The sequence below is a fragment of the Mesoplodon bidens genome (assembly GCF_964165515.1).
Source record: "Mesoplodon bidens genome assembly, chromosome: 1".
Lineage (NCBI taxonomy): Eukaryota > Metazoa > Chordata > Mammalia > Artiodactyla > Ziphiidae > Mesoplodon > Mesoplodon bidens.
Genome location: NC_138176.1, coordinates 119,789,930 through 119,815,188, shown reverse-complemented (window position 1 = coordinate 119,815,188; position 25,259 = coordinate 119,789,930). Strand labels below are relative to the sequence as shown.

General features: G+C 42.0%; 1 protein-coding gene across 5 annotated transcripts in view; it reads left to right on the top strand.

The window, feature by feature from the left end:
* Positions 1-58: 58 nt before the first annotated feature.
* SLC16A9 (solute carrier family 16 member 9) overlaps positions 59-25,259 on the top strand; it is a 69,348-nt gene continuing 44,147 nt past the window's right edge. For 3 of the 5 annotated variants that reach the window (XM_081252302.1, XM_081252301.1, XM_081252298.1), the window contains exon 1: positions 59-313. The gene's annotated coding sequence lies outside the window, so the exon portion shown is untranslated. Of the gene's footprint in view, positions 314-442; positions 502-1,540; positions 1,612-25,259 lie in introns of those variants that run through there. The other 2 variants (XM_081252300.1, XM_081252299.1) reach the window with 2 other exon arrangements.

Sequence of the window (25,259 nt, the reverse complement as noted above, 5' to 3'; positions counted from 1 at the left end):
ATAACTTCCCGAGGAGGAGGACCACGACGAGAAGGTGGAGCCCACAGGAGGGGCCGGCTCCCTCCCTCCACGTGGCCGCCGCCGCCGCCGCGGGGCTCGGCGGGGGCAGAGGGCGGCGGCTCGCTGGGCAGCGCGTAGCGGGACCGATTGCCCAATACTCCGGCAGGGGCCGGGGCCGGACCCCCGGATAAATAGCCGCCCGGCAGGCCCGGAGCTGCAGGGGAGAGCGGCGGCCGCGGTCCTCCCCGCACCACCCGCCCGGGGCACTGCGCCCTGTGCTGCGCCCCGGAGACCCGCCGAGGCCGGTACCCAGGTAAAGGGCTGGAGCTCGCGGGGAGGGTGTCAGTGGTCGGCGGCCGCCCGTCTGCCTAGCCTCCCGGAGGCGAGAAGTACCTCCTCCGTCTCGGAGCCGTAGGAGGAGGCGACCCTGCCATCCACGGCCGAGCAGCTCGGAACCGGTTCCTTGTTGGGCGTGTGTGCCGGGGGCTCAGAATGTCCTCGGTGCGTTTGCGCCCACCCCATGACCCCCGCCACCCTTTCTCCGCGGTGGGCCAGTTTTCCCGGGGCTCCGAGGGAGGCATTTGGCACCGAGTTGGAAGAGGGGAGAAAGGGAGTCCTGGAGGGAGGCCGGTGCCCTCGGATTGGGTTCAGGGAAGAGATCTGCTCCGGGACTCCCGAGACAGCTTCTGGGACTGCTGGTGGCAGAGCAGGGGGTGGGGGGAAGCGACCCAGGTGAGCCCCAGTTTCCCAGAGGGCAGCGAGGCCTCGCTGGTGCACGCAGGTGTCCCCGGGAGGGTCGCGTTGGGGGCACCCACCGGGGGCTCCTGAGCTGGGAGGAAAGCAGCGCGCAGCTCGGGCGAGCGCAGGAGGCACGGGCGCCTCGGCCACCTGGACACAGAGCGGGAACTTGGGAGGACTTGATGCTTCACGCTCCATCTGTGGCTCTCCCTAGGCAACCTGCTGTAGCTTCAGCAGCTGCCAGAGGCTTTGGAGGGAACTAACAACCACTTAAAACCTTGGTCATCAAAAACAGATCAGTGTTTCTTAGGATGCCTTGTCTAATCTAGCCCAAGGCCATCCATCCCGGAGGTTTAGGTAGGATTTACACTAAATATGCGTATTACTTACATAGTAAGTTATTTAATATAATATTTTTTGATCAGTCTCCTGGGTCACAGTTAGTTTGGGTGTCTTTTTTTAAATCTTGAATTACCTGGATTCTAGTTCAGATTGCAAGTGGGTTCCTCCTCCTCCCCTCAGTAGGATTTTCAGTTGTTGCATCAAATCCTGTTAATTTGGTATGTCCTAAGTTTCTTAGATTTGAGTTGGCTTCAGCTGTGAGAAATTGTTCTGGCTGGTTCAGGCAGAGGACTGAGGAAGATAGAGAAGGTTCTGAAGTGAAAACACCAATTATTCATTATAGGATTACACCTTCTTTTAAATACCTCGTGGATCCAGATAACAGGGTTACCCATATCATTGCTAGAAAAAAAAAATTTCTTTTTAAGGACCTGGGAAGTGGAAATGACATAATAAAGTAGCTTAACCTGCAATTTTGCAACAACTCTGCACTGACTGCCTAAGAACGTCCTTCTCTGTTTCTTCTCTTCTGTGAGTAGGCAACAGGGGTAACAAGGACCCTTCCTCTCTGTGGGATGAATATAGAAAAGGACAAAAGATATGCAGAGGTAGATCAGGACACTAGGAAGTCTTTTCTGATTTCTGACTGCGACTCAAAAGATGGTGGTGATGGGTGTCTGAATCTGTATCAGGGCAGATTGTGGTGCTTTGGGGGTGGACCTGGTCATGAAACTAGTGCTAGAGGATGACAATTAGATGTAGTCAGATTTTCAAGCTTTATTTTCTCACCTCAATCTTTTGAACCCCTAAGTTTTGTAGTCTTTTTCTGAAGCGAGCTATCTCTTGAACTTAATTCATACAATGCAGTTGGGTATAGAAAGCCAGTGGGAAAGTACAAAAGAAACAATGTCTTGCTGGTTTAACTATAGCTTTACAAGAAAGTATCACCTAGTGACTTTAATTTTAATTAAAGATTGCAAGAATGCATATATTTTGAGCTAGTTGGCCTTTCCTTTGGGAGGTTCTTTGCAGACATCAGCATATTCCCTGCAGATTAATGAGATTGAACTGTGAGTTAAAACTGAGTTCAAGGAAAGAACACATGACCCGTGCTTTCAAAGAGTTTAGTCTGGTGGGAAAGCTGGCATGTTTACAAATATCTATAATACAGGATAGTAAAAATGGAATCATACGGCAGTGACATCAATAGCGTGCTATTGAATGGCAGAGAAAAGGAGAGGTTTATTCAAGGTTAAGAACTGAGAAAAGTTGCGTGGTGGGGGTAGCATTTGAGCTGGCACTTGAAGAAGGAAGAGGATTTTCTTGATGGAAATGAGGGCTGCTGGAAGTCTGGTGAGTTCCAAGGTAGCAGAGCAGTTTGGAGTGGCTGGAGCCTGGAATTTAAGACAGATAAGGCTGGGAGGTCATATGGGGCTAGATTATGGAGGACATGACAAGCCATGCTAAGAAATTAAAATATGATTGAACATTTTTATTGTATTTATACCAACATTGTTAACTGTAGTTTATTCCCTGAAGTTCAATTTTGTGAGCTTTCCCCAAAGAAGTAAATGAATAAAATCTTAATAGTATTTGCTTCCTACAAATGTAAAAGAGTAATAATGTGTTTCAAATAGCCTTCAATGCTTTATTCAAATCCAACAGTTATTTTCCGTCTGAATCTGTAGTCTTATGGTATAACAACTTTTAGTTTGGTTAAAACTTTGAATAGGAAAACACCTCCACTTTCCTGAGCCACTATGCAGGGTAAAGCCACTTTCTGTTCACTGTTTCAATTACAGATAATAATAATTACTATAATTATTCACCTTTATTAAACACGGTATGTCAACTGAGCCACATACCTTATTTTATCTAGGGAGGCATAATTTTTATCTTAATCTGAGAATTTTAATAAGGTCACTCGGCTAAGTAAATGGCATGACCAGGATTTGAACCCAAGAAGTCTGTCTTGAGAGCTTATCCTTTGGGCAGGGGCATACTATATGATACCTGTTATTAATAGTAGTTAGCAGTTGGGCCTGCTACCTGTAGGAGAAGTGGTTCTCTGTTTTCTCTTTGCATCCTCATTCCCATCATTCTGATTTTATTTTAGTTTATTTATTTATTTATTTATTTTTTGCGGTACGCGGGCCTCTCACTGTTGTGGCCTCTCCCGTTGCGGAGCACAGGCTCCGGACGCGCAGGCTCAGCGGCCATGGCTCACGGGCCCAGCTGCTCCACGGCGTGTGGGATCTTCCCGGACCGGGGCACGAACCCGTGTCCCCTGCATCGGCAGGCGGACTCTCAACCACTGCGCCACCAGGGAAGCCCTACTTTTTAAATTGAGATATAATTGCCATATAACATATTACTTTTAGGTGTACAACACGATGATTCTAAATATGTGTATATTGCAAAATGATCGCCACAGTAAGTTTAATTAACATGTATCACCACACATAGTTACAGTTTTTTCGTGTGTGTGATGAGAACTTTTAAGATCTACTCTCATGGCAACTTTCAAATATTTAGTACGGTGTGTTAAGTATAGTCACCATTATCCATTACATTAGCCATCATTCTGATTAATTTTATTTTACAGATTCAATGAGGGCACATATTTCAATATTTTAACACATCTTCAAACTATTACATGGTCTTGTACTTCTATGACCCTCTCAAAAGAAACTCTTAGGCTCTTTGAGAAGAGATGGCATACGAGATGAGAAAAACATTAGTGAATGAAGCAGCCTTAAATACAAAGACCAGACCTGCCAGATTCCCTGGAAGAGTGTCAATCTCATATTCTTTTCACTATTCCCAGCAGATCCCCCCAAATGCACCAGATCTTTTTGTGTTTCAGCATCCCATATTATAATACCATGTGTCTTGATTTTTTTTCACTCTGAAAGTGGTATAGCAAATCTACTCGTTTGTACACGACATGCTAAAGTGTATATTCAGACAACAGATTGGCTTCTATATAATCATGTGCAAGTTACGCAAAACACATACTAAGCAAAAGGACACACCAGTGTAGATAGCATCATCAGAGATTTCTTCACCAGAACTTCACCACTACTACTTGGACCGAGCTTTGTGAGCTGTGGTTTGTGTAGAATCAAGATAAGCTAAAACAAGAGCCTGGCAGCATAGCATGATATGAGTGTGGGATAAAGGGAAATGATGGTACCACCTTGCATGTAAGTGTCTGGCCCTCATTTTGCGTGTAATGACTCTGTTAAATCTCTAGATCTTTTCATCTTTTCTCAGACTCTGAATGATTTATGAATTCCATTATTTTCTCTTCTGAGCCTGAGAGCAGGATTGGAAATAGGTGGCCATTCGCTGGATGGGTCAGTAAGGGCTCTTGAGACTGATCTCTCCCCTAATAAGACATCTCTAAACCTCAGGCTCCTTGTACAGAGGAGGAAATTGAGGAGTTCTTAAGATCGAGGATAGCATATTCACAAGGCTCACCCAGGGCAGACGGGCATCACAGAGGAGCAAAGCAGACCATGTGGGAGGTAGGAAGAGCACAGATGAGACTGTCAACACAAGTCTACCTACGTCCTGTGTCAGGGAGACGAGAGGGAGTGGAAGGCACTGGAGGGAACATGCCCATTCAACGAGGGCCAGAGCTACTCAGTTCCAGCCAATTGTTACGTAAGAACAAGGGCCCAGTGTTGCCAGATCTTCTGAGTTTTCAAGAGAATCTGGGAATTCAGATTTTGATGTGCAACCATTGGCAATTCATTCAAAATGGCTAAAAATAAAATAGATTAAAATAAATAGAATAGAATAAAATAAAATAAAATATTGGGCAGGCCAAACAAAACACCTCTAGAGATCTAGAGATCAGATTTGGCCCGTATGCTGTCAATTTGTTAGATGATTTCCAGGCTTCCTTCTGGCTTCAGAGTTCCATGATCCTACACTCAGTCCATCAGATCTCTAACCCATTTCTCCTTTGCTGAAACATGTTCCAGTATGCACCATATCTAAAGTATGATAGCTTTGGAAGAGCTCTTTGGCAAATGCTGGACTATGATAGATTTACAAGGCCTTTAAGGTCAAAGAATGCCCTTTTTCGATGGCCATGCTGTTGGCATAATTTAGAGGCCAACAAGCAGTTAACTGCTTGTGTTAATTATCCCTTTCAGGGACAATTAGTGCGGTTTAATTCTAGGACTCAGAGCTGATCTCTAAATATTTTCCTTCCTGCTCCTTCCTTCTCACCCCAATGTGAGATAATAATCAGCTGGAAAATCGATCCTGGTTTCCACTTGGATAAGGTGTATTTATAGGCTTGTCTTATGGTGTTTAGACAAAGAAATCTTCATTATCTTTACCCTGGCAAGATTTCACCATGCAGTCTGTCTCTCTTCTTAAAAGAGAGCTACCTGAGGGCTTCCGTGGTGGCGCAATGGTTGAGAGTCCGCCTGCCGATGCAGGGAACACGGGTTCCTGCCCCGGTCCGGGAAGATCCCACGTGCCGCGGAGCGGCTGGGCCCGTGAGCCATGGCTGCTGAGCCTGCGCGTCTGGAGCCTGTGCTCTGCAACGGGAGAGGCCACAGCAATGAGAAGCCCGCGTACCGCAAAAAAAAAAAAAAAAGAGAGAGCTACCTGGGGATGTCCTTGAATGCAACAAGGCGAATAAGTTAAGGGTTTGACTTTTGTGAGATGTGTTAATACGGAAGTTTAGTTTAGTTTTTTTTTTTTCATTACCTCTTTTTTTTGGGGGGGGGCCAAGCCATGCAGCCTGCAGGATCCTTGTTCTCCAACCAGGGATCAAACCTGGGCCCTCAAGAGTGAAAGCTCGGGCTTCCCTCGTGGTACAGTGTCGCGTCCGGAGCCTGTGCTCCGCAGCTGGAGAGGCCACAACAGTGAGAGGCCCGCCTACCGCAAAAAAAAAAAAAAAAAGAGTGAAAGCTTGGAGTCCCAATCACTGGACTGCCAGGGAATTCCCTTTTTAAAAAATTTTTATTGGAGTATAGTTGATTTACAATGTTGTTGTGTTAGTTTCAGGTACACAGCAAAGTGAATCACTTATTACATATACAATATATCCCCTAGGGTCTTTTTTTTTTTTTTAAGCGTATTTATATGGATCCAGAAAAATAAAATGAGAACAAAACTAGTGGACTTGCATGTGATTGCAATCCCAAATTCTTTTTAATAACTCTGGTTCAGGAGAACTATGCAGTTAAATTCTTTTTTTTTTTTTTTTTTTTGTGGTACGTGGGCCTCTCACTGTTGTGGCCTCTCCCGTTGCGGAGCACAGGCTCGGGATGCGCAGGCTCAGCGGCCATGGCTCACGGGCCCAGCCGCTCCGCGGCATGTGGGATCCCCCCGGACCGGGGCACGAACCTGCGTTCTCTGCACCGGCAGGTGGACTCCCAACCACTGCGCCACCAGGGAAGCCCTAAATTCTTTAATATAATGATTTTAAAGCTGAGTTTCTTGGATGTGATGTGTTCTTCGCTTTATGCCAGGGAGCTGTTTTACAAACAAGTGGGCCTGACTCTACCTGAAAAGTTCAGAGCAGACATTGACAATGGGAAGGAAGCATCTGAGTAAATAAAAGAAGCATGGCATGTTCAGAGAAACCACATACCTTATTGTGACTGAGCTGACTGAGAGAGGACCGGCAGAAGGCTCTCAATGACAGTTCTGAGCCACAGTTTGTCCTTGTCCTGGCTCCAGTGATGAGTCAACCCTCCCTTGCACTTCCAAGAGTGTGTCAACCAACTCTGGATGTTTAACATTTAATCTGAACCTAGAGACTGTCATACAGAGTGAAGTAGGTCAGAAAGAGAAAAACAAATATCTTATAATATTGCTTATATGTGGAATCTAGAAAAATGGTACAGATGAACTTACTTACAAAGCAGGAACAGAGACACAGATGTAGAGAACAAACTTACGGATACCGAGGAGGGAAGGGGGGTGGGATGAACTGGGAGATTGGGATTGACATATGTACACTACTGTGTGTGAAATAGATAACTAGTGAGAACCCTGTAGAGCACAGGGAACTCTATGCAATGCTCTGTGGTGACCTAAATGGGAAGGAAATCTAAAAAAGAGGGGATATGTGTATATAGCTGACTCACTTTGCTGTACAGCAGAAACTAACAACACTGTGAAGCAACTGTAGTCCAATAAAAATTAATTAAAAAAAACCCAAATCTGAAAGAATCGGGTAATTATCTGATCATTGAAGACATACCACCTGATATTATATTGGTAAAAACTTTGAATTAAAAAAATCAACTTTATGTTTACCCGTGTATTTAGCTAGCCTTTCAGATTCAACGATGGGAGCAGGCTCTAAGCGCCAAGGAAGCAGAGACCACATCACCTTCACTCCACAATACCTTCTAAATGCATTCAATTCATTTTCTTCGAAATACACAAATGCTTTCCCAATGTACTCAATTCTTTTTGTTGAATGAAAGCTGTTTGATGAATCATTTTGATATACAGGAGATTTAGGTCAGTCGCTTTTCTACACATTCATTCATTTATTCATTCTATAAAGATTTGTTGAGCTTTCACTGTATGCCAAGCACAGTTCTCAGTGCTAGGGACTTAGTGCTAGGGCTTGTGGGCTACATACCTTACCAAATAATGACATGTCGTGATAAAAGTAGTAAGAGCAAAGATTGCCCAAAGTATTGTGAGACCTTCGAGGAGGAATGAGTAACTGTTGGAGGGTCTGGATGGCATCAAGTAGGAGGAGACATTTAGGCTAAGTCTTGAAGGGAGAGCCGGAGTTTGCCAGTAGGCGAGCTGGAGAAAGGATTACAGCCCTGCAGCAGCTGGTCGGACCGAAGAGTCAAAGGCACACAGGAGGGAAGGAGCCCAGCTTAAGAGCTGAATTGTGACAGTGGCCTGGGAAGCACAGGTTTGGGGACATCTTGGAGGGGTGGTTAGGGCTGAATTGTTGCACATCTTTAGAGGAAAACGGAAAGAATTAGGTAGCTAGCTGGGTATTGAAAGATCTAAATTCCTAATATCATATGAACAAAATATGGATTTGTAACATCATTTTTTCATTTTTATTTATAGTTTTTGAATCACATTATTCATTTGTGGCAGGCCAGAAGCTCCAAGAGGGCAGGAATAATCATCTTTGGTTGTCTTTTGCACTTAGAAATTAAACAAAAACCACAGTAAGGACATTTTTCTTGTCTGGATGTGTGCAAGCCAGAAAATATTGAGTTGAGGAACGATTGGGAAGTGAGAAATTGGAGCGGGGAAAAACTATTTCAAGTTTTTCTAAGCAAACCTTTAAAAGATGCCACAACAGTAACAATACGTATAAACATTTACTCTGTGTCAAGTACCACACCTAGTGCTTCATAGAGTTTATTTCCTATATTCCTCATAAAAATCCTAAGAGGAAGGAGTTCTTCCTATTCTATTCTCATTTTTAAAAAATTTATTTATTTATGTTTGGCTGTGTTGGGTCTTCGTTTCTGTGCGAGGGCTTTCTCTAGTTGCGGCGAACGGGGACCACTCTTCATTGCGGTACGTGGGCCTCTCACTGTTGTGGCCTCTCCCGTTGAGGAGCACGGGCTCCAGGCGCGCAGGCTCAGTAGTTGTGGCTCACGGGCCCAGTTGCTCCGTGGCATGTGGGATCTTCCCAGACCAGAGCTCAAACCCGTGTCCCCTGCATTGGCAGGCGGATTCTCAACCACTGCGCCACCAGGGAAGCCCTATTCTCATTTTATAGATGAAGAAACTGAGAAGGTTTTTAACTTGCTGAAAGTCACATGACTAATAGTCTGCTATTAATTGTGGTCTACCTCAACTAGGAACTCAGGAAAAATGACTCCAGGGTCCGTGTTCTAGAGGAGGGCCTTTCAGTGATTTTGACTGTGATGTGTTTTACAGCCCAGCCCTGCCTGCAGACACAGGCACGCGCATAAACACTGAAGCCAAGTCTCAAAGTAGTCCTTAACCCTTACCGTGATGCAGGAGGTGCTCTTGTATTTTCTGCTTTCATCGATTTCATTTGAGTCTGAATTTCAGTTTTAAACAGTGCTGCTCACAATTCACAATTGATCTGACGACCCATGATGCATTACAGAGTTTGGACAACACTCCTCTAGCCCTCTGCTTTGCACTGCTTCCCAAACTATAGCTTAATACCCTTTTCTATTAAATTCAGCAAACATTTATTCAGTGCCTACTACATGCAGGAATGTGGAAAGAACATAAAGAATATAAGGTATGGCCTGACCCTGAGGAATTTTCAGCATAGTGAAGAGAAAGACAAGTAATGGCTAATAATAATGCAGGCCAGGAAAAAAGAAAAAAGAAAAAGAGAAAAGAGAGGCACAAGCCACATGTAGTGGGAACATAGAAGAAGGAGTGCTGAATACTGGCTCTCAGTGTATATACTGATTTAACTAGTAGTGTTTAGTGGGGTGTGTGTGTGTGTGTGTGTGTGTGTGTGTGTGTGTGTCTGCTACAAGAACATTAAAAGACTTTTATGAATAAATAGAAATGTCTTTGGTAAAGACTTTTGGGACTTAGGGCCAAAGAAGATCCGAAGACCACAATATTCTGTGTATTACTCTCAAAGGTGCTTGAAGTGGTCAAGTTATCATTATTATTATTTAGACATTAGTTTGTCCAGTATAAGCCCTTGAAGGATGTTAGTATGTTCAGTTATGTTAAAGAGTATCCATTCAAAAAAGGTTTCGGGCTTCCCTGGTGGCGCAGTGGTTGAGAGTCCGCCTGCCGATGCAGGGGACACGGGTTTGTGCCCTGGTCCGGGAAGATCCCACATGCCGCGGAGCGGCTGGGCCCGTGAGCCATGGCCGCTGAGCCTGTGCGTCCGGAGCCTGTGCTCCGCAACGGGAGAGGCCACAACAGTGAGAGGCCCGCGTACCACAAAAAAAAAAAAAAAAAAAAAAAGTTTCCAATCAAATTCCCAAAGTAAAAGAATGCAAACCTACGGACCAGTTATGAATCTGCATTAGGTAATAAATGCTAGGGTTAAATGGAGAGAGCCTTTAGTAGAGTCTAGCAAAAATCCTGTGGTTATACTGGAGGTAGAAGGAGGGTTATTAATATCTTCCTAATATATCTTATGTAGATTAAAAAGATAACTTTTGAAAACCCTGGCACTGTGTCTGATACATAGAAAGTGTTAATAGAAAATGGTAATTAAAAGTTATTCCTTGATATGACTAAGTAAGAGTATATTTAATTCTTGGAAATTTTCTTAGTTCCACTGTTTAGAGAATTCCTAAGAAAGGATAGTGTTATGATACCATTGGGATTTCAGGATATTTGAAATCTTTTTCCATAGCCATGTTTGATGTGGGTTAAAAAAACTATCAATTTAAATAACTAAAAGCAGTCAGGTCTTTCATTTTAGGCTTGTCCACCAAGAAGAGCAATCATGTAAGCTAGGGCGGTGGTCTACTCCTTTCGGTCAGGAACTTGACATGGAGATAACCTGGAGCCCTTTAGCAACCTGGCCTCAACCCAGAGATCCTGTCTTCATGGGTCAAGAGAAGGCTCAGACATTGGTCATTTTTAAGCCCTCAAGGTGATTCCACGGTGCAGCCAGGTTTGAAATCCCCTGCAAAGTATATGTTTTGATGATCAGAAACATGCTTCTGTGGAGATGCAACCTTAAAATGGGATCCCGTGTTTGCTTTTGTGATGCCCATAGAGTCACCATTTTTTCTTGAGAACTAGTTTAGAAAACAAGATCTTAGGTATCTTTTTTTTTTTTTTTTGGCCATGCTGTGCCGCTTGTGGAATCTCAGCTCCCCTACCAGGGATCGCACCCCATCCCATGGCAATGAAAGCACAGAGTCTTAACCACTGGACCGCCAGGGAATTCCCAGAAACTGTAACTATTGATATAACAGAAAAGTGGAATTCTAACCATCCTTTGGTTAAAGGGGAGCTTCTCTCCCACTATTTTCCCCTAACTTGAGATGTTTTGCTGATTTGACCACACTGATAGGTGACATCATAGTCATGTTGATGGCTTTATTATAATTATCATCATCACCATTAGCAATATAATCATCGTTAGACTCTTCTCAAAGTTTCCCCTCCCACCCTCATGCCTGCTTGGCTGGAGGCTACAGAGGCTGGCGGGGGCGTGTGGCTTGGACCCAGAGCAGTGGGGCGACTGTCTCGGCACAGGCTGCCTGCAGATTCTTTTTTTTTTTTTTTTTTTTTTTTGTGGTACGCGGGCCTCTCACTGCTGTGGCCTCTCCCGTTGCGGACCACAGGCTCCGGACGCGCAGGCTCAGCGGCCATGGCTCACGGGCCCAGTTGCTCCGCGGCATGTGGGATCTTCCCGGACCGGGGCATGAACCCGTGTCCCCTGCATCGGCAGGCAGACTCTCAACCACTGCGCCACCAGGGAAGCCCCAGCCTGCAGATTCTTGAAGCTGCTCCTCCTGGGGCTTTTCTTGGGCTGCTTTGCAGCAGCCGGATGGCATTATGGGAGGTTGCGTGATGCTCTAGAAGCAGTGCACCCAGGCTTGGCCATTTGGGACAATGGGAAGGGTCTGGAAAGGACTTCTTTCTCTCCTGGCTGGCAGTGGTGTTTATGTTTGCGCTCTTTGGAGCTGCAAAGGTTGAAACTGCTCATTCTCTTGCCAGAAACCAGCTAACAGATTTTGAGGACTTGCCACATCAAAGGGTGGGGTTAATAGCATTGCCGCCACCATTGAGGACAGAACCAAATGTCACAAGTGAAGAGGGAGCAGGCAACTGTCCATTCCTTTTTTTTGCCTCTGCACTCCAGGGTGCTTAGAAAAATAAAAGTCATGCGCTCCTGAGACAGTCCAATTATTCTGCTCTTTTGTTGTGTAAACTTTTGATTCTTTGGAGAGAGATGCTTACCTTCCTGTAACCTTTCAGTTCACTTAGGTGTGTTAGCATGGTGGAGGTATTTTATTTTTGTTTTTTTTACTTGTTTGATATACTGTCTAATACCACTTCCTCCTGTTTTCATTAAAAAAAACAGATAAATGGATGTAATCATCTTCTAATTTTTGTATCATGATCTCCTTCTGCGTTGATCCCCTCCTGCATTTTTCCCATTTTATAGAAAAGCAGGAAATTAACTTTCACCATGGTCATCACTCCTATAAGAATTTTTGCTTTTGCTTCTATCTGAAACCTAGAAGTGATGATCAGTAGAGAGGGTGGCGGGTAAGTAAGCTTTGTCCTTGACAGTATAGATGACAGGGTAGAGCCAAAAGGACAGCCAGGTGCTGGGTGCTGCGTTGGAGTGGATGGGCCCCAGGCCGAGTTCCCACTTGGTCCATTCACTCCCTGCCGCCAGCTGCTTTTTATCTTCTTCCCTCCCTCACCTGTGTCCTTCCCCCACTGGGATGAATATGAGACAGTTGGTCAGAAGGTGCTCTATCCTATAGGGCAGTGATTCTCACCCCAGCTGCACATTAGATTGGCAGGAAGGGTTAGGCTCCACCCCGGAGGAGGCTGGTGGTAGGACCTGGCATCAGGGATGTTTAAAAGCTTCCTAGATGATTCTAGCGCCCACTGTGGTTGGGCGACAGTTTTCGGAGTGTATCTATGGATGACCTGGGTCAGAATCATAGGGTGATTTTTTTTTTTTTTTGGCCGCGCCGCTGGGCCTATGGGATTTTAGTTCCCTGAGCAGGGATCGAACTTGGGGCCACAGCAGTGAAAGCGCCGAGTCCTAACCACTGGATCGCCAGGGAATTCCCCATAGGGTGACTTTTTAAAAATGCAAATTCTGGGATTCTTAAACTTGAAACCAAAATCCTAGTAGTAAACACCAGTTTTGAATCATTCCAAATTACAGTCTGCCAATATCCAGATCTTGGTTTTAATGTTCTAAGTATTAAGAAATAACTAAAGATCAAAAAGTCTTAGAAGCCCTAGATTGATAAATGATTCAGTCACTAGTTGCTGTCGAGCTCTGGTGTAAGTAACCAGGAGCTACTTCTTAGAAAATGGCTATCAGGTCCCTAGAAATCCCTTATAGTTACAAAATCAGAGGTAATGTTTAATAAAGTGCTATGTGCTAGGCACTGAGCTTTGCACTTTATTTTTTTAATTAAAAAATTTTTTTATTGGAGTATAGTTGATTTATAGTGTTGTGTTAGTTTCTGCTGTATAGCAAAGTGAATCAGTTATACATATACATATATTCACTCTTTTTTAGATTCTTTTCCCATATAGGCCATTGTAGAGTATTGAGTAGAGTTCCCTGTGCTATACAGTAGGTCCTTATTAGTTATCTATTTTATATATAGTACTTGTATATGTCAATCCCAATCTCCCAATTTATCCCTCCCCCCTCCCTTACCCCTTGGGAACTATAAGTTTGTTTTCTACATCTGTGACTCTTTCTGTTTTGTAGATAAGTTCATTTGTACCCTTCTTTAAGATTCCACACGTAAGTGAGCTTTGCACTTTAAACTACTATCCCATTTTACAGATGGGAAGCCTGAGGCACAGAAACATTAAGTAATTGGCTCAAAAACACATGGTAAGTAGTGTAGACTGGATCAGAACCCAGGTATACATGTAATAACAAAGCTCATGATCTTAACCATTACTCAGTTCCTACCTCTGTGGAACCAGGTTCTAGAAAAACTTCTCTTCCTCTTTACCCTGTCTTTATGGTGAAACTAAGAGGAATAAAGGGAAGCTATCAAGCAATTGAAACTATTGTTAACTTGCTCCATATCATTTTCTTCCCTTCTTTCTGTCTTTCTGTGTTGCTGTGCACAGGCTTTCTCTAGTTGCGGTGAGTGGGCCTACTCTTCGTGGTAGTGTGCGGCCTTCTCATTGTGGTGGCTCCTCTTGTTGCAGAGCACAGGCTTTAGGTGCACGGGCTTCAGTAGTTGTGGCACGTGGGCTCTACAGCGCATGCTCAGTAGTTGCGGTGCATGGACTTAGTTGCTCCACCGCATGTGGTTATTCCCGGACAAGGGCTCGAACCCATGTCTCCTGCATTGGCAGGCAGATTCTTAACCACTGTGCCACCAGGGGAGTCCTCCATATCATTTTCTATACGTCCTTCTATATGTACACAAAGCAGCCAAAGATTCCTGACGTTTTCTTCAGAAACCTGGAACTTATGTTTTATTTTCATTGCTTAAATTATTTTATGATGTGTAGTTGTTCCTGCACTTAAACAGAAGCTCTGTTACTGCTTTCTTTGAGGAGCTACAGTACAACAGAATAAGCAAAACATAATCTGATTTTATTGCCCTTGTTTAAACCTGTTTCTGGGTTAAAAATCTGGGTGTGATCATGAGCTAACTTGATGTTCTAACTTGGGAGGTGACCGTGTCTGCATTAAGTTACATGAAAGAATCATGAACTGGAGGGGTCATTAAGGAAACTGTCAGGCCAAAAAGAAAAAAAAATCTGGGTGTGTGTGTTGGGAGGTGTGTGAACATTGGTGGGGAGGACCGCCATTGGACTCGGGGAGGGGTCTTACATTTATGAAAGGCCTCAAACACATATTGTTGATTTTATCTACAAATCAGGCCATATATACGGTCACTGGAACTGTGTGTGTGTTCATAACATTAATTATTTTTCTTTATAAAATCAGCTTCATTGAGGTATAATTTACATACAATAAAATCCAGTAGTTATGTGTACAATATGATGAATTTTGACAAACGTATTCAGTTGGGGTTTGCATTAATTTTTAAATGACAGCTTTATTAAAATATAATTCACAAACCTTATAATTCATCTATTTAAAGTGTACAATTTGATGATTTTTAGTATATTCACAGACCTGTGCAGCCATCACCATCATCAATTCTAAAACATTTTCATCATCCCCAAAAGAGACCTCCTACCCCTCAGCATTCACTTCTCATTTTCTCCCAACCCTCCTAGCCCTAGGCAACTGCTATTCTACTTTCTGTTTCTGTAGACTTGCCTATTCTGGAAGTTTCATATAAATGGGAACCATACAATATGTAGTCTTCTGTGATTGGCTCCTTTCACTTAGCAGAGTGTTTTTAAGGTTCATCCATGTTGTAGCATGTGTCAGCACTTCATTCCTTTTTATTGCTGAACAGTATCCCATTGTGTACAGAAACAGACTCACAGACATAGAGAACAGACTTGTGGTTGCCAAGGGGGAGATGGGGTGGGGGAGGGATGGAGTGGGAGTTTGGGACGAGCAGATGCTAACTATTACATATAGACTGGATAAACAACAAGGTCCTATTTTATAGCACAGGGAATTATATTCAATATCCTATAATAAACCATAATGGAAAAGAGTATAAAAAAGAATATCTATCCATATATATATATATATATATATATATATATATATATATATATATAACTGAATCACTTTTCTGTATACCAGAAACTAACACAACATTGTAAGTCAACTTTACTTCAATAAAATAAATTTTAAAAAATTAAAAAATACAAAAAATAAAACTACCTAACACCTCAGTTAACTTGGAGACCAAAAGGTAAATATAGTTTATAATAAAGGAAAAAAAAATTCCATGGTGTAGATATACCACATTTTATTTATCCATTTATCAGTTGTTGGATAGTTGAGTTGTTTCCACTTTTTTGGCTGATAGCATTAATTTTTTTTTGGCCACGCCTCATAGCATGCAGGATCTTAATTCTCTGACCAGGAATCAAACCTGTGCCCCTGCAGTGGAAGCATGGAGTCTTAACCACTCGGAAGTCCCTGATAGCATTAATTTTTAAATTAAATTAAACAGATATCTTGATTTTTATATCCTCATTTAGGCTTTTTTCCCCTACACTATTTAATATGCTAGGAGTCTGAAGTGTCTTAGTCCTTTCTTGACTTCTGAGACAATCTGATTAAGTCACCACAGTGGGATTTACAGTTGTACTAAAATTATTATTTGGAGTTCATTCTCTTTTATAGCTATTTAATATTGTAGAAAATGCTTATAGAATTGTAGATATAGAAATATATATGTGCATGTGTATATATAAAATAAGGGTGACAATATGATTTTACAAAGAGTTTTAATAGTTAATTTAGAAGGACAATAGGGTGGTTTCTCTTTCTTTTCCTTTAAAAAATAATACTGGGGACTTTCCTGGTGGTCCAGTGGTAAAGAATCCACCTTCCAATTCAGGGGACACAGGTTCGATCCCTGGTCGGGAACTAAGATCCCACATGCTGCCAGGCAACTAAGCCTGCATGCCGCAACTACTGAGCCCATGCACTGTGGAGCCTGCGCACCACAACTACAGAGAAGCCCGTGTGCTGCAACAAAGAGCCCACGTGCCGCAATGAAAGATCCCGCATGCCGCAAGAAAGATCCCTAGTGTTGCAACTAAGACCTGACACAGCCAAAAATAAATAAATAAATAAAATAATAAAAAAATAATATTGATATATAACTAAAATTGTTTTACTTTAGAGGAGAAATCATAAACTGCACTGATTATGAAATGTCATTGGAAAGTGACAAAATTGATCCAGTGACTATAACTTTTGAAGGACTAATGTGCTAATGTGACTTTGTTCACTAATGTATGAATTAACAAATAGATTCACTTGAAAGTTTACATTTTTGACCCAGAGGGAATTTATATATTATTTTAAAGCTTTATATTACTCATAAATTATCAAAAATCAGTCATAACAGTGTTGACACTTTTGCTACTGATAACTGCAGATGCTGCACTTTTCATCCCTCAGACACATGGTAGAATGGAAGTGCTTAAGAAATAGGAAAGTGAAAGTAGAAGTGGAATAATAGCTGTGATAAAAAGAGGACTCAAGAACTAGGAACAGGCATCATTACTTATACATCTTTTTTTTTTTGGTAATAAGTCTTTTTTTTAATTGAAGTGTAGTTGGCTTACAATGTTGTGTTAGTTTCTGGTGTACAACGAAGTGATTCAGTTATATATATATTCTTTTTCAGATTCTTTTCCCTTATAGGTTATTACAAGATATTGAGAATAGTTCCCTGTGCTATACAGTAGGTCCTCGTTGTTTACCTATTTTATATATAGTAGTGTGTATATGTTATTACCAAACTCCTAATTTACCCTTCCCCCTCCTTTCCCCTTTGGTAACCATAAGTTTGTTTTCTATATCGCTAGGTCTATTTCTGTTTTGTATATAAGTTCATTTGTATCACTTCTTTTTTTAGATTCCACATATAGGTGATATATGATATACCTCTTAACTACCTTGCTTATACTGTCTCCCAGTAAATGAAATTTAATTAATTTATGTTCAACTATGAGCTTTACTATGTATTAGTGTATGTTTGTTTATATTTTAATAGAATTCACAAAGAATTATTTGCTTACCTTCATTTTTATTACAACACTCAAAGAATGATTTGTTTACCTACATTTTTGTTAGAATTCCCAAATAATTGTTCCTCTCAATTCCCAGAATACCTTTTTCCCAAACTGTGGTGGTGGAGAATAAATGATGCATGGCTGGATGGGCAAAAGGCACAATAGGGGAAGAGCAATACTAACACTAGAACAGTTCTGGTCGAGCAGGTCTGCTCTTTAGTTTGAGCAGAAACTTGTTACCTGTACTGGAGTCAGAACTGAAACATAATTTCTAGGCACTTTTGTGGTTTTCTAAAAAAAAATTTTTTAATATTTTAAAAATATTTTTAATATTTATTTATTTGGTTGCACTGGGTCTTCATTGCGGCATGCGGGATCTTTAGTTGCGGCATGCAGGATCTAGTTCCCTGACCAGGAATCGAACCCGGGTCCCCTGCATCAGGAGTACAGAGTCTTAACCACTGGACCGCCAGGGAAGGGAAGCCCCTCTAGGAGCTTTTGAATGTTTTCTTTTGACAGCTTTATCGAGATAAAATTCACATATGATAAAATGCCCCCACTTACTGTGTGCTGTTGAGTGGATTTTATTCAAAAGCTGTGCAGGGCTTCCCTGGTGGTGCAGTGGTTGAGAGTCCGCCTGTCGATGCAGGGGACACGGGTTCGTGCCCCAGTCCGGGAAGATCCCACATGCTGCAGAGTGGCTGGGCCCGTGAGCCATGGCCGCTGAGCCTGCGTGTCCGGAGCCTGTGCTCCGCAACGGGAGAGGCCACAACAGTGAGAGGCCCGTGTACCGCAAAAAAAAAAAAAAAAAAAAGCTGTGCAAACTGTACCACAATCTCCTTTTTTTTTTTTTTTGCGGTACGCGGGCCTCTCACTGCTGTGGCTTCTCCTATTGCGGAGCACAGGCTCCGGACGCGCAGGCTCAGCGGCCATGGCTCACAGGCCCAGCCGCTCCGCGGCATGTGGGATCTTCCCGGACCGGGTTACAAACCTGTGTCCCCTGCATCGCACTGCGCCACCAGGGAAGCCCCACAATCTACTTTTAAAACATTTAAAAATCATTGTAAAACATTTTTATCACCCCAAAGAAACCTTGTCCTCTAACAGTCATTCCCCATGCCCACTCTTCAAACTGTTTTCCAAAGTGGAGGCAGCCTTTTCATCCCCACCAGCAGCATGGAAACGTTTCTATTCTCCACCTCCTGGCCGATGGTTTAGAGCTTCCCACATAATAAAAGTGGCATTAATGTAACTGAAGGGAGGTCATGAAACCCAGGATGATTCAGACTTTTGACACTCCTCACAGATGCCTAGATCAAGACAAAATCAACTCGGAATCAATCCTTTTTTCCCAGGAGGTAGTCCATGATCCTAGGCTCTCAAAGTGACAATTCAGCCCCAGATAATTTGGTAGTGTCTAAGATTCAAATAAAAATTTGCTGTTATTACCTACTTCTGTAATTCAAGTAGAAAATATATGTGGGACTCTTTAATGAGATATTTAAAAGTAACATTCAAAAAGAAGTTATTAGAGAAAAATAATTATGGGGGGAACAAAGGCAAGAGGCAGCTATTAACTGAAAATAAGATCAAACAGTTGTAAATCACTCTGTATTTGGCAAAAAATAGTACAGAACATTTGCATACATTTCAGGGACAGGAAGCTTCTGTGTCAACATTAAATGTTCATAAATGTCAAATACACAATTCTGACATCCTATATCTGGGAGAATAGAAATTTTCAGCCAGTGTAGAGTTAAGGAAATAACAAAGACTTGGCATCATTTGAACCGAACTGATTGCCGTACTAGACATTGGAGCTTAAAAGTTTACCATGAGTGAAAAGTAGACTTTCAACAGTCCTTTTCATTTTCTGAAGGAAATGTCTTGGAATTTACCTAACTCTTTTTTCCCTTTAACAAAACAAATTCTAGCTTTAAGAGACATGCTATCCTTTATACTAATGATAATAGAACTTTGTTGAATAATGATATTTTATTATGGTTTGTTTTACTTCATGTTCTCCTTTCTTGTCCACGGGAGGTTTATAATATGTGGAATATATTTAATTTTTTAAAAAAGATCAACTTTTTTTTACTTCATTAGGGATTTTATTTTTAAAAAATTTTTAAATTTTTTATACAATTTTTTTTTTTTTTTGGCGGTACGCGGGCCTCTCACTGTTGTGGCCTCTCCCATTGCGGAGCAGAGGCTCCGGACATGCAGGATCAGTGGCCATGGCTCATGGGCCCAGCCGCTCCGCGGCATGTGGGATCTTCCCGGACCGGGGCATGAACCCGTGTCCCCTGCATTGGCAGGCGGATTCTCAACCACTGCGCCACCAAGGAAGCCCTTTTATACAATTTTTAAAGGTTACTTTCCATTTACAGTTATTACAAAATATTGGCTGTATTACCCCTGTTCTGCAATACATTCTTTTTTTTTTTTTTTTTTTTTTGTGGTACGCGGGCCTCTCCCGCTGCAGAGCACAAGCTCCGAACGCGCAGGCTCAGCGGCCATGGCTCATGGGCCCAGCTGCTCCGCGGCATGTGGGATCCTCCCAGACCGGGGCACGAACCCGTGTCCCCTGCATCGGCAGGCAGACTCTCAACCACTGCGCCACCAGGGAAGCCCTGCAATACATTCTTCAGACTATCTTACACCCAGTAGTTTGTACCTCCCACCCCCCTACCCCTATATTGCTCCCGCCTCGCCACTGATAACCACTAGTTTGTTCTCTGTATCTGTGAGTGTGCTTCTTTTTTGTTGTATTCACTAGTTATACTTTTTAGAGTCCACAAATAAGTGATATCATACAGTATTTGTCTTTTTCTGTCTGACTTATTTCACTTAGCCTAATGCCTTCCAAGTCTATTCATGTTGCTGCAAATGGCAAAATTTCATTCTTTTTTATGGCTGAATAGTATTCCATTGTATACACATACCACACCTTCTTTTTTTTTTTTTTGTTTGCGGTACGCGGGCCTCTCACTGATGTGGCCTCTGCCGTTGTGGAGCACAGGCTCCGGACGCACAGGCCCAGTGGCCATGGCTCATGGGCCTATCCACTCCGCGGCATGTGGGATCTTCCCAGACTGGGGCACGAACCCGTGTCCCCTGCATCGGCAGGTGGACTCTTAACCACTGTGCCACCAGGGAAGCCCCCACACCTTCTTTATTTATTCATCTGTTGATGGACCCTTAATTAGGTAGCTTTCCTACCTTGGCAATTATAAATAATGCTGCTATGAACATTGGGGTGCATGTATCTTTTCCATTAGTGTTTTTGTTTTGGGGGGAATATATACCCAAGATTGGAACTGCTGGGTCATATGGTAGTTTTATTTTTATTTCTTTGAGAAACATCCATACTGTTTTCCACAGTGGCTGCACCAACTTACATTTCCACCAACAGTGTATGACGGTTCCCTTTTCTCCACATCCTCGCCAACATTGTTATTTATGTTCTTTTTTTTTTTTTTTTTTTTTTTTTTTTTTTTTTTCTTTTTGCTGTATGTGGGCCTCTCACTGTTGTGGCCTCTCCCGTTGCGGAGCACAGGCTCCGGACGCGCAGGCCCAGCGGCCATGGCTCACGGGCCCAGCCGCTCCGCGGCATATGGGATCCTCCCAGACCGGGGCACGAACCCGTATCCCCTGCATCAGCAGGCGGACTCTCAACCACTGCGCCACCAGGGAGGCCCTATGTTCTTTTTTTTTTTTTTTTTTTTTTTTTTTTTTTTTTTTTTTTGGCTGTATGTGGGCCTCTCACTGTTGTGGCCTCTCCCCCTGTGGAGCACAGGCTCCGGACGCCAGGCTCAGCGGCCATGGCTCACGGGCCCAGCCGCTCCACAGCATGTGGGATCTTCCCGAACCGGGGCACGAACCCGTGTCCCCTGCATCGGCAGGCGGACTCTCAACCACTGCGCCACCAGGGAAGCCCCCTATGTTCTTTTTGATGATAGCCATTCTGAAAGGTGTGAGGTGATATCTCATTGTGGTTTTGATCTGCATTTCCTTGATATTAGCGATGTTGAGCACCTTTTCATATGCCTGTTGACCATCTGTATTTCCTCTTTGGAAAAATGTCTATTCAGTTCTTCTGCCCATTTTTAAAATTTTATTTATTTATTTATTTATTTATTTTGGCTGTGTTGGGTCTTCATTCCTGTGTGTGGGCTTTCTCTAGTTGTGGCGAGTGGGGGCCACTCTTCATCATGGTGCGTGGGCCTCTCACTGTTGCGGCCTCTCTTGTTGCAGAGTACAAGTTCCAGACGCGCAGGCTCACGGGCCTAGTTGCTCCGCAGCATGTGGGATCTTCCCAGACCAGGGCTCGAACCCGTGTCGCCTGCATTGGCAGGCAGAGTCTCAACCACTGTGCCACCAGGGAAGCCCTTCTGCCCATTTTTATATCAGGTTGTTTTGTATTTTTGGTTTTGAGTTGTATGAGCTGTTTATATATGTTGGATAGTAATCCCTTGTCAGTCATATCATTTGCAAATATCTTCTCCCATTCAGTAGGTCGTCTTTTCATTTTATTTATGGTTTCCTTTGCTGTGCAAAAGCTTTTATTTATTTTTTTAAATAAATTTATTTATTTTATTTATTTATTTTTGGCTGTGTTGAGTCTCTGTTGCTGTGCGCGGGCTTTCTCTGGTTGCAGTGAGCGGGGGCTGCTCTTTGTTGTGGTGCGCAGGCTTCTCATGGTGGCTTCTCTTGTTGTGGAGCACAGGCTCTAGGCGCGTGGGCTTCAGTAGTTGTGGCTCACGGGCTCTAGAGCACAAGCTCAGTAGTTGTGGTGCATAGGCTTCATTGCTCCGTGGCATGTGGGATCTTCCCGGTCCAGGGCTTGGACCCATGTCCTCTTGCCTTGGCAGGTGGATTCTTATCCATTGTGCCACCAGGAGAGCCCTTGCCGTGCAAAAGCTTTTAAATTTAATTAGGTTCCATTTGTTTAGTTTTGCTTTTATTTCCTTGGCTTTAGGAAATGGATCCAAAAAATATTGCTGCAATATATGTCAAAGAGTGTTCTGCCTTTTTTTTCCTCTAGGAGTTTTATAGTATCCAGTCTTAGCTTTAGGTCTTTAATCCATTTTGAGTTTATTTTTGTATATGGTGTTAGAGAATGTCCTAATTTTATTCTTTTCCATGTAGCTGTCCAGTTTTCCCAGCACTACTTATTGAAGAAACCATCTTTTCTTCATTGTATATTTTTGCCTCCTTTGTTGTAGATTAATTGACAATACGTATATGGGTTTATTTTGGGGCTTTCTATCGTGTTCCTTTGATCTATGTGTCTATTTTTGTGCCAGTACCATACTGTTTTGATTACTGTAGCTTTGTAGTATAGTCTGAAGTCAGGGAATTTGATTCCTCCAGCTCTGTTCTTCTTTCTCAAGATTGTTTTTAGCTCTTTGGGATCTTTTGTATTTTCATACAAATTTTAAAATTATTTGTTCTAGTTCTGTGAAAAATGCCATTGGTATTTTGATAGGGATTGCATTGAATCTGTAGATTGCTTTGGGTAGTATGGTCATTTTAACAATACTGATTCTTCCAATCCAAGATCATGGTATATCTTTCCATTTATTTGTGTTGTCTTCAATTTCTTTCATCAGCATCTTATAGTTTTCAGAGCACAGGTCTTTTACCTCCTTAGGTAGATTTCATTCCTAGGTATTTTATTCTTTTTGATGCAATGGTAAGTGGGATTATTTCCTTAATTTCTCTTTCTGATATTTCTATGTTAGTGTATGGAAATGCAACAGATTTCTGTATATTAGTTTTGTATCTTGCAACTTTACTGAATTCATTGATGAGCTCTAGTAGTTTTCTAGTGGCTTCTTTAGGATCTTCTGTGTATAGTATCATGCCATCTGCAAGTAGTGACAGTTTTACCTCTTCCTTTCCAATTTGGATTCTTTTTATTTCTCTTTCTTCTCTGATTGCTGTGGCTAGGACTTCCAAAACTATGCTGAATAAAAGTGGTAAGAGTGGGCATTCTTGTCTTGTTTCTGATCTTAGAGGAAATGCTTTCAGCTTTTCACCATTGAGTATGATTTTAGCTGTGGGTTTGTCATGTATGGCCTTTATTATGTTGAGGTATGTTCCCTCTGTACTCGCTTTATGGAGAGTTTTTATCATAAAATGGATGTTGAATTTTATCAAAAGGTTTTTCTGCATATACTGAGATGATCATATTGTTTTTATTCTTGTATTTTTTAATGCGGTGTACCACTTTAATTGATTTGCAGATATTGAAAAATCTTTGCATCCCTGGGATAAATCCCACTTAATCATGGTGTATGATCCTTTTAATGTATTGTTGGATTGGGTTGGCAAGTATTTTGTTGAGGATTTTTGCATCTATGTTCATCAGTGATAGTGGCCTGTAATTTTCTGTTTTTGTGACATTTTTGTCTGGTTTTTGGTATCAGGGTGATGCTGGCCTCATAGAATGAGTTCTGAAGTGTTCCTTCCTCTGCAGTTTTTTGGAATAGTTTCAGAAGGATAGGTGTTAACTCTTCTTTAAATGTTTGGTAGAATTCACCTATGAAGCCATTTGGTCCTGGACTTTGGTTTGCTGGGAGTTTTTAAATTACTGCTTCAGTTTTAGTATATGTGCTGCTGAAGTGAGCACTAAATTACTGCTTCAGTTTCATTGCTGGTAATTGGTCTGTTCATATTTTCTGTTTCTTCCTGGTCCAGTCTTGGGAGATTGTACCTTTCTAAGAATTTGTCATTTCTTCTAGGTTGTCCATTTTATTGGCATAGAGTTGTTCATAGTAGTCTCTTATGATCCTTTGTATTTCTGTGGTGTTGGTTGTAACGTCTCCTTTTTGTTTCTAATTTCATTGATTTGAGCACTCGCCCTCTTTTTCTTGATGAGTCTGGCTAAAGGTTTATCAATTTTGTTTACTTAATTTTTTATTTTATTTTATTTTTTCTTGGCCATGCCACATGGCATGAGGGATCTTAGTTCCCCATCCATGGATCGATCCCATGCCCCCTTTCAAGGGTGGAATGCTAACCATTGGATCACCAGGGAATACCATCATTATATGTATATTTGTTTTTGTTGTTTATTTTTTCAAAGAACCAGATTTTAGTATCATTTTATGATCTTTTCTGTTGTTTTTTAAATGTCTATTTCATTTGTCTCTGCTCTGATCTTTATGATTTCTTTCCTTCCACTAACTTTGGGTTTTGTTTGTTCTTCTTTCTTCAATTCCTTTAGGTATAAGGTTAGGTTGTTTATTTGTAACTTCTCTTGTTTCCTGCGGTAAGCTTGTATTGCTATAAACTTCCCTCTTAAAACTGCTTTTGCTGTGTCATAGGTTTTGGATCATCACGTTTTTGTTTTCATTTGTCTCTAGGTATTTTTAAATTTCCTCTTTGATTTCTTCAGTGATCCATTAGCTGTTTAGTACCATGTTGTTTAGCCAACATATGTTTATGTTTTTTGCAGTTTTTTTCTCGTAGTTGATTTCTAGCCTCAAAGTGTTGTGGTTGGAAAAGATGCTTTATATGATTTCAGTTTTCATAAATTTACCAAGAATTCTTTTGTGGCCTAACATGTGATTTATCTTGGAGAATGTTCCATGTGCACTTGAAAATAATGTATATTCTAATGCTTTCAGATGGAATGCTCTCTCTATATATGAATTAAGTCCATTTGGTCTAAAGTGTTATTTAAGGCTTGTGTTTTCTTACTGATTTTCTGTCTGGATGATCTGTCCATTGATGTAAGTGGGGTGTTAAAATCCCCTAGTATTGTGTCATGGTTGATTTCTCCTTTTATGTCTGTTAATACTTGACTTATATATTGAGGTGCTCGTATG